General features: G+C 48.7%; 1 protein-coding gene across 1 annotated transcript in view; it reads right to left on the bottom strand.

Annotated features, from left to right (window-relative positions):
* Window positions 1–6,905, bottom strand: part of FRMPD1 (FERM and PDZ domain containing 1) — a 77,504-nt gene extending 70,599 nt beyond the window's left edge. The window contains exons 1-2 of the mRNA XM_025201416.1: window positions 6,811–6,905; window positions 6,425–6,592 (exon numbers count right to left, since the gene is read on the bottom strand). The gene's annotated coding sequence lies outside the window, so the exon portion shown is untranslated. The remainder of the gene's footprint in view (window positions 1–6,424; window positions 6,593–6,810) is intronic.
* Between the last annotated feature and the right edge of the window lie 4,052 nt (window positions 6,906–10,957).

Below are 10,957 nucleotides of genomic sequence, written 5' to 3' on the forward strand. Positions count from 1 at the left end.
GCACTTCCGGTTTCACCACCACGAGCCGAGTCCCACTTTTTCCTTGCAGACCACAGCTTGGGGCAAAGCAGCCTGCACGGGGGCCCCCTCCCTGTCCCCAGCACACTGATGCCAGGGAGCAAAAGCCCGGGTGCACCAGACACGGCAGGAGGGGCAGCTGGAACTTCTGCCCTAAACAGGCAAAGATGCCTCCAACCCACCCGGCATGGGGGGCAAGCCAAACTCAAAATGTGGTACCCATGTACCCCCTGCCCATGTCTCTCATACCCCCAGGGGTATGCGTACCAAAGGCTGAGAAACAAGTATATACAAATTCGTGGTATGCCCACATCTAGAATACTATGTGAAGTTTTGGTCTCCACATCTCCAAAAGCATGTAGTAGAAGCAGAAAAGGTACAACGAAGGATAACTAAAATGATCAGGGGTATGAAGCAGTTGCTGTACCAGCGGAAACTAAAAAGGCTGGGACTATTCTGTTTGGAAAGAAGAAGGCTGAGTGGGGATATGATAGAAGTCTATAAAATCATGAAGGGTGCAAACAAAGTGAACAAGGAACTGTTGTTCACTAAGTCCCTGAATACTAGAATGAGGGGGTACCCACTGAAATTAGTAAGTGATATTCAAAGCTAACAAGTGAAGCTACATTTTTATCCAACATGTACTTAACTTGTCATAGGAGGGGGTTGAGGCAGACAGCACAGCCAGGTTCAAAAAGGGACTAGACAAATTCAACAGTTATTAACAACTGTATCATCCATGAACAGAATGGTTGGAGACGTTTCTTCTGGCATCTCTAAATCAACAATGATGGATGCTAGGGAGGTAATGAGTAGGGGACAGATCATTCTAGATCAACCTGGCTCTGTGCTCTCCCTCTGAAGCGTCTACCCCGGCCATGGTCTGACCCAATATGGCACTTCTTAAGTTGTTTTCAGATGAACCTTTATTTCTTCTCCCACACTTCATGTGTGGGAAAAGCTGCCCTGATGCCCTGCAAAGCCATCTCATTGTCCTCCTTCAGATCTCTCCTTCAAATTCTCCCGTGTCACTGTGCCTATAAGACACTTGACAATAGTCAGAATCCTGGTTTGCTGAGACCACTGCCCACCCCGCTGACCACTGCTGTCTCATCACTGTTTGTATCCGTACCCATCTGGCGTCTCATCTTATGCTAAGATGATAATCTGCTCAAAGGCACAGACAGTCTTTTATTCTGCATGTGTTCAGCACCTCATGCTCAGAGGTCCTGGTCTACGACTAGGGCTCCTAGAGGCTAGTGTAATGCTCATAATAAACACCATCATCAACTCCCTCCTGCTGGAAAGGAAAAATGTGCCTGAACCAAAGAGACAAGAGAGCAACAGTGGAGCTCTCTGTCACCTGATCAGGAATGTATGCCAGGGCTCTTGCCTCCTGGGCAAACGTCACCAATGCCTGCCAGATACACAAGGGCCTTGCCTCTTTATGCATGTTATTAACCTGACAAGCTACACAAGGGTTGCCAAAGTCTCACTGGACCTAATTGAAAGTGAATGATCTCTTCTATTCCCAGCCAGAATAGGGGACCTTCTCTCCACTTCTGTTCAGATTTGCCTGTCCCATCTCATCACACTTTCCTTTATGTTCTAATATGGTAGAGTCTCTTCAGGCCTTGAGGTATTTAATGACTGAAGTAGTTATAAAATGAAAGGCTTGGGACAGAATGTGCTCAGAATTTTGGAACCAAATAATCATTTTAGTGAAAGCCACATCCTAGCCTAGCTAATATATTTAGACACAAAAGAGAACACGAGGAGGGGAGAAATAAGAATAGCTACACTCAGTGTCCATTAGAAATGAACTACAGAAAATTATAAACAAAATGTTCAAGGTGGGGAGAAGGATGGGGGAAATCAATAAGTTTCCTTCTAGATAGCTTTCTCTTCTAAAAATATGCCTGCGTGGAAGTGTGAGAGACTTAAAATCCTTAGACAATATCTGTCTGCATGAGAATTGCAAATTTGTAGGGGATTTTTTTTTTCTTGTTCCTGACTCATCTTTCCATACTAACCTTCACTGAGATGATCAACAGGCACCTTCTCTGACTGCAAATGGTTCTCTCCCCCTGTAGCCCACTGCACAACACAGCAAGGGGTAAAGAGTCTGTCAGCAGCAGTTTCATGGTCTTTTTGGACATGGCATAATAATCCTTTGCACTGCCTAAATCCCTCTCACTGCCCATGGGAACAGTCCCACTGAGATTCAGGGAATTACTCCCATTGTAGATTTAATCATGTGTGTAAGTGGTTACAAGATCAGATCAGGGCCATGTAATACATCAGGAAGATTCTTCCACCGCTTTACATGATCTTTATCTTTGGCTGGGATTTCACAGAGTGGGATTTCAGAGTTTCTCTTATTGAGAAACTATAACATACATAAACTGCCTAGTGTAATAGCTTGTCAGAAAGAGGAAACAAGGAAAGGAAAGGAAAAGGAAGGGAAAAATTAATGCATTTGAAAAACATTGACATTGCAGTTTCATGTGCATGTTGAGCCATGTCATGGACACCTTAATGGCTCTCTGTATCTTTTATGATGTCAGACTCTTTTCAGCATTGTGGTATGTTTTAAGCACGTACTTACATGCTATGGGCTAGTGTCTGTTTAGTAGGACTTTCAGGAGGTAGTTTGCTAAAATCCCAGTGGTGCAAACTCCAGGATAAGTTAGATAGTGCCAGATGTGGAAATACCAGGCACCAGGATTGCTAGGTAATGAGTAGATACCTGCTGAAACAAGGCAAGAAGGGTGTCTCTACTAGCCAGCTGCAGTCACAGTGGGAGCCTGCTTCTCCCAATTCATTGCCAAAGGCACCTATTTTCTACACCAGCTTCTGGCAGGCATAGGATGAAATTGAGAGTGAGATGCACTATTTTCACCCCCTGCCCTTCCTCCATCTCTTTAGTGTTATAGGGTTGGGTGGGGAAGTGTCCCCTCTAACTTAGAATCATGCTTATGCCTTCATTAATCATCCTAGAGCAGGGGTGGGCAAAGTCTGGCCCATGAGCCAGATCGGGCTTGCAGCAGATTCCATTTCCCAGCAGCCCTGCCCAATGTTGGCATGGCCAGTTTCCATGGAGACCCCAGGAGCAGTAGGGCTGGGACAGCCTACTGCTCCTGGAAGCCCCAGGTCAGGGTTTCCATGGAGACCAGCCCCAGCAGCACTGGTAGGGTATGCAGCTGGGCAGGGAGCTTCTCCATTGGTGAGGCTGGGATTTTGCACCAGTGACAGCACAGTCTGCAGCCGCAATCCACTGCCCGCACGCCCCAGGCAGGTGTGTGCAGGCAGTGGATTGTGGCTCTGCCTCAGCTCCAAACCACGCTGTCACCATTGCAAGATCCCAGCCTTGGCCCTGGAGCCAGCTCCCTACCCAGCCGCTTGCCCTGACAGGGCCGGTCTCCATGGAAAACCTGGCCCTGCACTGTCATGGTGCCACTGCTACTGGGCTCTCCATGGAAACTGGCCACAGCGACGCAGGCAGGGACTGTTAGGAAATGGAGTCCAGCTGCCAGGCGGATCTGTCATTTTGCCCACCCCTGTTCTAGTGCCTACTTCTGCTGGTCTTTGCCTTACCATGTGATCCTGGTCAGTGTCACAGCTGCCCGGGATCTGACATCTGACCAGAGCACTGCCAGTTTCACACCACTGCAGTGGACTTTGGAAAGGGAAGGTGGAGTAACGGTTAGCCCCCATTCTTTCCTTGAGAACTCTTCCTGAATAATACCTGCAGAATCAAGACCCACCTTTTCCTTGGCATGATGTTGATACTGTAGTTGCTCTGAAAGGGTTATTACCATTTCAGAGGCAAAGCTGGAATGTTTCTCCCCACACATTACACTGAATCTGCTGAGTTAGGTGTAGATGGCAGTGAAAAGGGAGACTATGAAAACCAGAGATGAAAGACTTTACACAGCAAAATAGAAGAGTGTGACACAGATTGCTAGCTGCTATTCTATTCCCATACTGGCTTTTTGTTGTGGCACTGCAATTGGGGCACAGAAATTGTTTCCTTCTGTCCCACACTGTACTGAAAAGTTTCTTCATGAGGACTGGAATCTGAAGCAGAGGAATAGGCAGAGTTCTACATGTGTACATCTGCGTGTGTGTACATCTGTGGGAATGAACAAAATGATGGCTCTTTAAGCTGCCCCCCCGCTACTAAGTCCATTAGGGGTTCTTTAGGACACTGACCCTGGCCCTGATCTTGTAGGATAACTTTCCGAACCAGTTAAGCCCATACATATTTACAGGATTGGGTCCTCCATCAATAATAGATGTCCTAGTGTTTAAGGCTAGAAGAGATCTTTAGATCGTGCAGTCAGACCTATTGCACATCACAGGCCAGTAAGGTTCACTCATGTGTTAAGCCCAGTGACCTTAGTTCAACACAAGTGCTTTCCTCCTCTGTGCAGAGAGATCCCATCCTTAGCAGGGGAGACATGGGCCCAGAGGCTGGAGTCAGGAGGCACAGACACAGGCAAATACCTCTTATGGCCCCTTACAACGCAAGACTAAACTTCTGCTCCTTCCTTGTGGGGACTTGGGGGGACACAAGCCCATCTCTGACTCTCCCTGGAGGGAACAGCCTGTGCAACAGCTCTCCAGGGGAGCCTTGGTGAGGTCATTTTTTATCTTCATATTTGTCAATAAATTTAGCACGATAATGAACAAATCCAGCTGTGCTCATTATATTGAGGCAGTTCTTCATTAACACTGACCGCACAAATTCTAATCCTTCCTCATTTGCATGGACTTCTTCTGATTCACCTTATTTAACCTGCAAAGAATGAAGGGGGTCTCCGGTTTCTAACCCATGACCTACAGATGAACAGTCCTAATCAACAGCCCACAGTACTTATCCACAAATCAACATGTGCTATGACTCCTACATGCAAGAGCTCACTAGATTTTATATCCTCTTTCTATTCCTCTGTAAATCATGTAAGTCGCAAGCAGCTGCTCTCTCTGAGAGCCTGCTGTCATCTGAGTAACCATCTTCTAAGCAAAGCACACCTTGGCCCAATAAGTCTGGAGTGAAGCCATGCCAAAAGCCACCAAACCCGAGACACTTCAGTGAAAAGGAAACTTCTCAAATTCAAGGTCAGTAATGTCTCACTCAGACAAAGCAGAGAAGACTGCTGTGCAGCCAGGATTTATTTTTGGATGAGAAACGATAACGCGACATCACACTGAAACCCAAATATTTGGTAATGTTGGATGCTTGCTAGGTAGTTGGATCTTGTGGCAGAAACTCAACCCAGTAAAGTCAGTATTGAGGAGGGAGTCTTTCAACTTACTTCAAAGAGGCTTTGGATTAGGCCACATATATTCTTGGTGCAGCTTGCTTAGCAAACCCATTTTAACATATGTTTCAGACAGCACTAGCAGGTTTTATACAGAACTGACTCAGTAACACAAAGATGCCTCCCATCGCCAAGAAGCGATCATCGTTTTTGAAAATCTAAATCAATAGCAGCCACAAAGCACAATTTATCCATTTGTGCATTGAGCAACAACAATTTCCTCTCTCCTTTGAACTGGCCTCTTACATGTCAGGAGCGGCGGTTTGGGAAGAAACTGAAACAGACTGGACCAGTAAATTAGGGAATAATTATAAGAGGAAGGACAGAAGGGCTTCATAGCAAAACATGGTCCAGATAGAAAAATAGTGGTGAGCTAACTCTAGAGGCATCACAAGGTACAAGAACCAAACACACACCATAGCATGCTCACTTTGAGCATGACAAGCCCCTCTATCATCAGTGAGGCTTATACCACCCTCTGTACTGTGTACACCAGAATTACATGCAGAACAACTTAAAAACGGGATTCTGCAGAGAGGCAAAAACTTTTTTGGCAGATCTCTATCACAGCAGCAGTCAGACTAATATTCTTATTTGGTCTGTGAACGTGACAGCAAGAAGACAATCCATTTAAAAAACATTTCTCTGTAGCATTGCTAATACTTAACAGGACAGCAAACACTTGTACAGGTTTTGCTGGACAGTGTCACTGCCAGACAATCTTCACCCTGTAGAAAAACAGACATGCACATGCCTTCCATCTCCATGCACGCAAGACCCCAGCCAACAAACTATGCTGCAAAGTAATGTAAAGAGGCACAATACGGCAGCCACCACGGTGAGAGAGAGGTGGTTGGTCTGAAGTCAGGCAGAAGGCAGGGTAGAGATGCCCCTAACTAACTACCATCACAAAGAAGCCGGGCTGGAAGGGACCTGCAGAGGTCACCTAGTCCAGCCCCCTGCCTGAAGCAGGATCAGCCCTATCCCAACCATGATATAAATGTAGACGATACATTTAAAGCCAAAATAAAACATGCAGACGGATGGATCGCTAGAGGAAGGCATTTAAAGCCACTTACACTCGAATAGCACTTCAACTCGCACGCTGTCCAGACCCGTCCCTGCAAGCGGCGTGTGGCCCTTAGGAAGAAAAGCTCCCAAAGCAGCCTTGAGGACCAGTGCCACAGGACGTCCACGCATATCTACCGACCGGCTTTCCTCAACATCACAGCCCAAGCCTTCCTGCCCTGCGTCTCCGGGAGAGAGAAAAAAAATCATTAAGCTGTTGAATATTTTATGCTCCATCCCTCCCTGACTGAGCGTCACAGTCCTGGCTTGGCTGCCGGTGCACTCGGGGGTCCGTGCCCCCCGGGACAGAGGAGGAGCCGCTGCGGGCGGGGAGGAGGGGAGCGGAGCCCAGGCGGGGGCTTGCCCGGGGGAGCTCAGCGGGGCCGGGGCCGGTTACCTGGCGCGGGCTGGTTAGCAGGTCCCGGCGCGGCGGCGGCGGCGGTGCTGGCAGCCTGCGGGTGGCGGGGCAGGTGCTGCGGGTGCCCTGGGGCGGAGCTCCGCCCGGCCCCGCCCAGGGCCGCCGCCTCCGCTCTCCTCAGAAGTAGTTTGCAGAGCGCCGGCTCCTGGAGTCACGATATTGGGGGGGCTCCCCGCTGCCTTCCTCTGTTGGCTGGGGTGGGTTGTCTTTGAACCCCCTCCAAGCTGTGCCAGGAGCCGGAGCCCAAAGGCTGGGAAAGCGGGGAGATGAACTGGAGCAAAATGCAAGGTAAGTTGGTCACAGGGTGTTGGCCCCGCTAGGCCTGCACTGCCCCGTGCTAGGGCGCCGTCACAGAGGACAGTCCGGTTGTCCTCTATTGATACAAAGCCCCACGCCTTTATGTCCTCTACTTTTCTCTTCAAGAAAAACAGAAGTGTCTATTTTTTGTCTTGACGAAAAGAAAGAGAGGGGTCCTCTGTTTTCTCTCTTGAAGAGAAAAGTAGAGGTGTCGTCTATTTTCTGTCTTGGAGAGAAAAATAGAGGACATAAAGGCGTGTGGTTGTGTCTTGGTAGAGGACAGAGGAGCAGAAGGCTACGGCGGCCACCCTAGCCGTGGCCCGCTCCTGCTGACTTGCCCCCAAAAGGAGCTGTTTCTAGCTCCCACTCTGCTGCCTGCCGTGCACTGTCACGGCTTTCTTCTTTTATCCAACCAACTAAATAGTTAGGGAAACGGTTCTTTGCATGCAACAAGAAACTCTCCCAATCCCTGAAGAAGGGTGTTTGTGCCCAAAAGCTTGCAAAGGACAACTTTCCAACTATTTAGTTGGTCTAATAGAAGATATCACATTTATGCAAAGAACCTTGACAGCTTTATTCTGCACTATATTCCCCACCCCATGCAATTCCCCTCTCCCTGAAAAGAGCCAAACGAAGCCTGTGTATGCAGTTGAGAGAGCTGCAAATGCTGGAGACCGCTGCCAAGGGCAGTGGAGCAGAGGAACCGGGTGCTTAGGACCGAGTTACGCTAAGCTCTCTAGGTTGACAGAGAGCTATTCAAAGTGTGACAGAACCTGCATTCGGGGGTGTAGGTTGTAGCCCTCTTGGTCTAAGGACATAGGCAGACAAACCTTTGGGTAAATCTGATCTCTTTTATTGAGTTGGTCTAATAAAAGAGATCAGACTGAGATCAGATTTACCCAAAGAACCTTGTCTACCACAGAACCTGCAAGGGTGTTTCCCCCACCTCCATGGGGCAGGGAGGGGAGTGCAGAAGAAATCCCATGTGATTTGCAGTGCTCTCCTGAGATTGTCAAGCAGTGGTTTGCAACCTGTTTTAGACCAAGGCCCCTCCCTCGGAAAACACCAGCTCTTTGCTATCTGGACTTTTCCGGGAAAAGCAATAGAGTGTTTCTTCTGCTGAAAATAACTCCGAAGCACCACAGCAGGTTAGAATGTTTCTGATCCTGTGGATGTTTCTGTCTGGTTTATCTTGTGAAATGTGCATTTGCACATCTAACAGTGCTAATACTGCATGCCACCTGTAAAAGGATCACATGACACCCCAGTTGAGAATCACTATCTTCAGGCTTTGGTTTGCATGGGTGGACTCGGCTCAGCTTCAGCCAAGCTTGATGCCCATGTAGCTTGAAAGATCAAGACCCTGTGAATTCTGGGTAGTTATTCTGAAAAGGTAAACTGTGAGGTTACATTTGGGATACTTTGACCAAGTCTACTTACACTAGAATAAGAATATTCATGCACTTGTGCTAGAAAACTTGCAAGGAACAATTTTTCCAACTATTTAGTTGGTCTGATAAAAGAGGTCTCATTTACTCAAAGAGTCTTCTCTTCACACATCAAGGTATTTGGAAGAGCTGTGCCTGTCCATTCCCCTGTGCAAACAAGAAAGGAACTGAAACAAGGCATCCTAATTCTGGAAGAAGAGTGGAGATAACTGTGAATAATTAATTGAGAGTAACTGTGTGTAGGCAGGCTTAATGGAAATACTTGGGCAGCCTTCCTTCACCCCAAAAGCAGGGCAATTTGGTTTTATTTAAAGGAAGAGGGAGAGAATGCTTTGAATAAATGTTGTGGCCCAGTCTTGCTTCACAGATCATTCTTGCCTAACCTTGTTGGCTGCCCTCCTAGAAGGGCAGATATTAGCATCAGCCCTGGAAAATAAATATTTGGTATGCAAACTGAATGTTAAAATAAAGTACAGAGATGGAGGAGATGTGCAGGGATCCTTGCATGGCAGTTTAGCAAGTAGATTCCCTTACCCAGACTATCCAAAGCATCTGGAACCAGCCCTGTCACCTTTGAAGAGGATAAACATGGAATTAACCTGCTACCATTGGTGAACCTTGTCTGTATGCTGACTGTAACTTTCAGTGGAGTTGAGTTAGCTCACCTGAGGAAGCTTGATTGCAAAAGAGCACTTTTTGCTCCCATCTAGATGCAGTCCAAGTTGTACTGTAAGTTAATAAGATAGCCTTCCTCCTTTGGTCCCAGTGATTACTAGCCACCTCTTGGGGTCCTAGAGCTGTGGTTTTCAACCGTTTTTCATTTGCAGAGCCCTAAAAAATTTTGAATGGAAGTGCGGACCCCTTTGAATTGTAAGTGTGGGTATTCACATACTTTTGATTGATCATTGTCCATAGTCATCTTTCATGGACCTCTTAGCCCAGGGGCAGGCAATTATTTCAGGCAGAGGGCTGCTTACTGAGTTTTGGCAAGCTGTAGAGGGCCGCATGGGAAGACCCACCCCTTGACAGGTGCCTCGCCCCCTGGTCGCTATCTTGGGACTAGAAGTCCTGCCCGTAACCTTTGACCTTTACTGCCAGAAGTCCTCCCCTTGCCCCTAGAAGTATTCCTTTGGGGAAGAGGGTTTGCCATCTTAGGGGGGGAAAAAACTAATTACAGTAAAAGTTCTGTAAAAAAAAAAAAAAAGTTCTGCTCCACTAACTGGCATGCCAGCTTGTAAGATAAAGTGAAACTGGAAGTGCTCGCTGTGGCACTTCCGATTTCTCTGAGCCCCCATGGCTCGGGGCAAAGCAGCCTGCGCTACCGAGCTCCCATGGCCCAGGGACATAACAGGCTGTGCGGGGCTGTGTGGGACCCACCTCCCTGTCCCACGGGACCCACATGGGCCCTACGGGAGGGGCGGCAATGAGGCGGGAGGGGCAGAGGGATGCCCCAGACACAGCGAGAGAAGCGGTGGCTGGGGCCACTCAATTAATCGGAATATTTTCTTATCCAGCATCCCCCGTTCCCAGGGGATGCTGGATAACAGAGCATTTACTGGATATGCTAAAAATCAAACACCCATTGTAACATATTTTAATGTAATTAAAAAAATATTTTTGTCCTGATTTGTGTGTGTTTGTGCTATATATGTAGAAGTGATTGCATAATAGCTTAAAATGCAGTCTTACTCTTATATTGTGTGAGGTGTGCAGGGATGTCGGGGTGGGTGGGCGTGTGGTTCGTGGGGAGCTTTGGGTGGGAATGGGGATTGGTGGGGATGTGTGCGTGGGTATTGTATTGTGGAGATGGGAGTTACGTGGTGCAGAGTGGCCGGTGGGGGGGCAGGAAAGTAGCAGGGGGAGTGGAAGTGAGTGGAGTGCAGGGCCAGAGCGGGGCGGCAGGAGCGCGGAGTGTGGCCTGGTAGGGATCTATGGAGCTGGGCTGGGCTGCCAGTAGGGAGAGAGGGGAGCTGTCTGATGCTTTGGGATGGCTGCGGTGCACTTTGGCCTCCTGCTCCTTCTTGCCGTACAACATGGAGCGGCCCTTGTGGTGCCTCTCAGAGCCGCTGGCATGGTTGTGGCAGCGGAGGAGGACAAGGTGGGCTCGGCCACCGCTGCCTTCTGCTTGTCACCACACTCGCAGCAGTGCTTGGCGGTGCTGCTCACGGGAGCAGCCACTGCCGCCACTGTGCTCCCACCATGCCCAGCTGACACGCTCTGCCTCCCTGCGTGGCTGCTGCCACCAGCCCCACACCTACGCCTGCAGCTGCCATCGCTGCTGTTTCTGGCCGCCATGGGTGCCTTGGCCTGCTGTGGGGACGGCGCTGAGTGCAAGTGGTGCTCAGGCACATGGCAGGGGCGCAGTGGCAGCAGCTCAGCGG

This window comes from Alligator sinensis, unplaced genomic scaffold (genome assembly GCF_000455745.1).
Source record: "Alligator sinensis unplaced genomic scaffold, ASM45574v1 scaffold434_1, whole genome shotgun sequence".
Taxonomy (NCBI): Eukaryota; Metazoa; Chordata; order Crocodylia; family Alligatoridae; genus Alligator; species Alligator sinensis.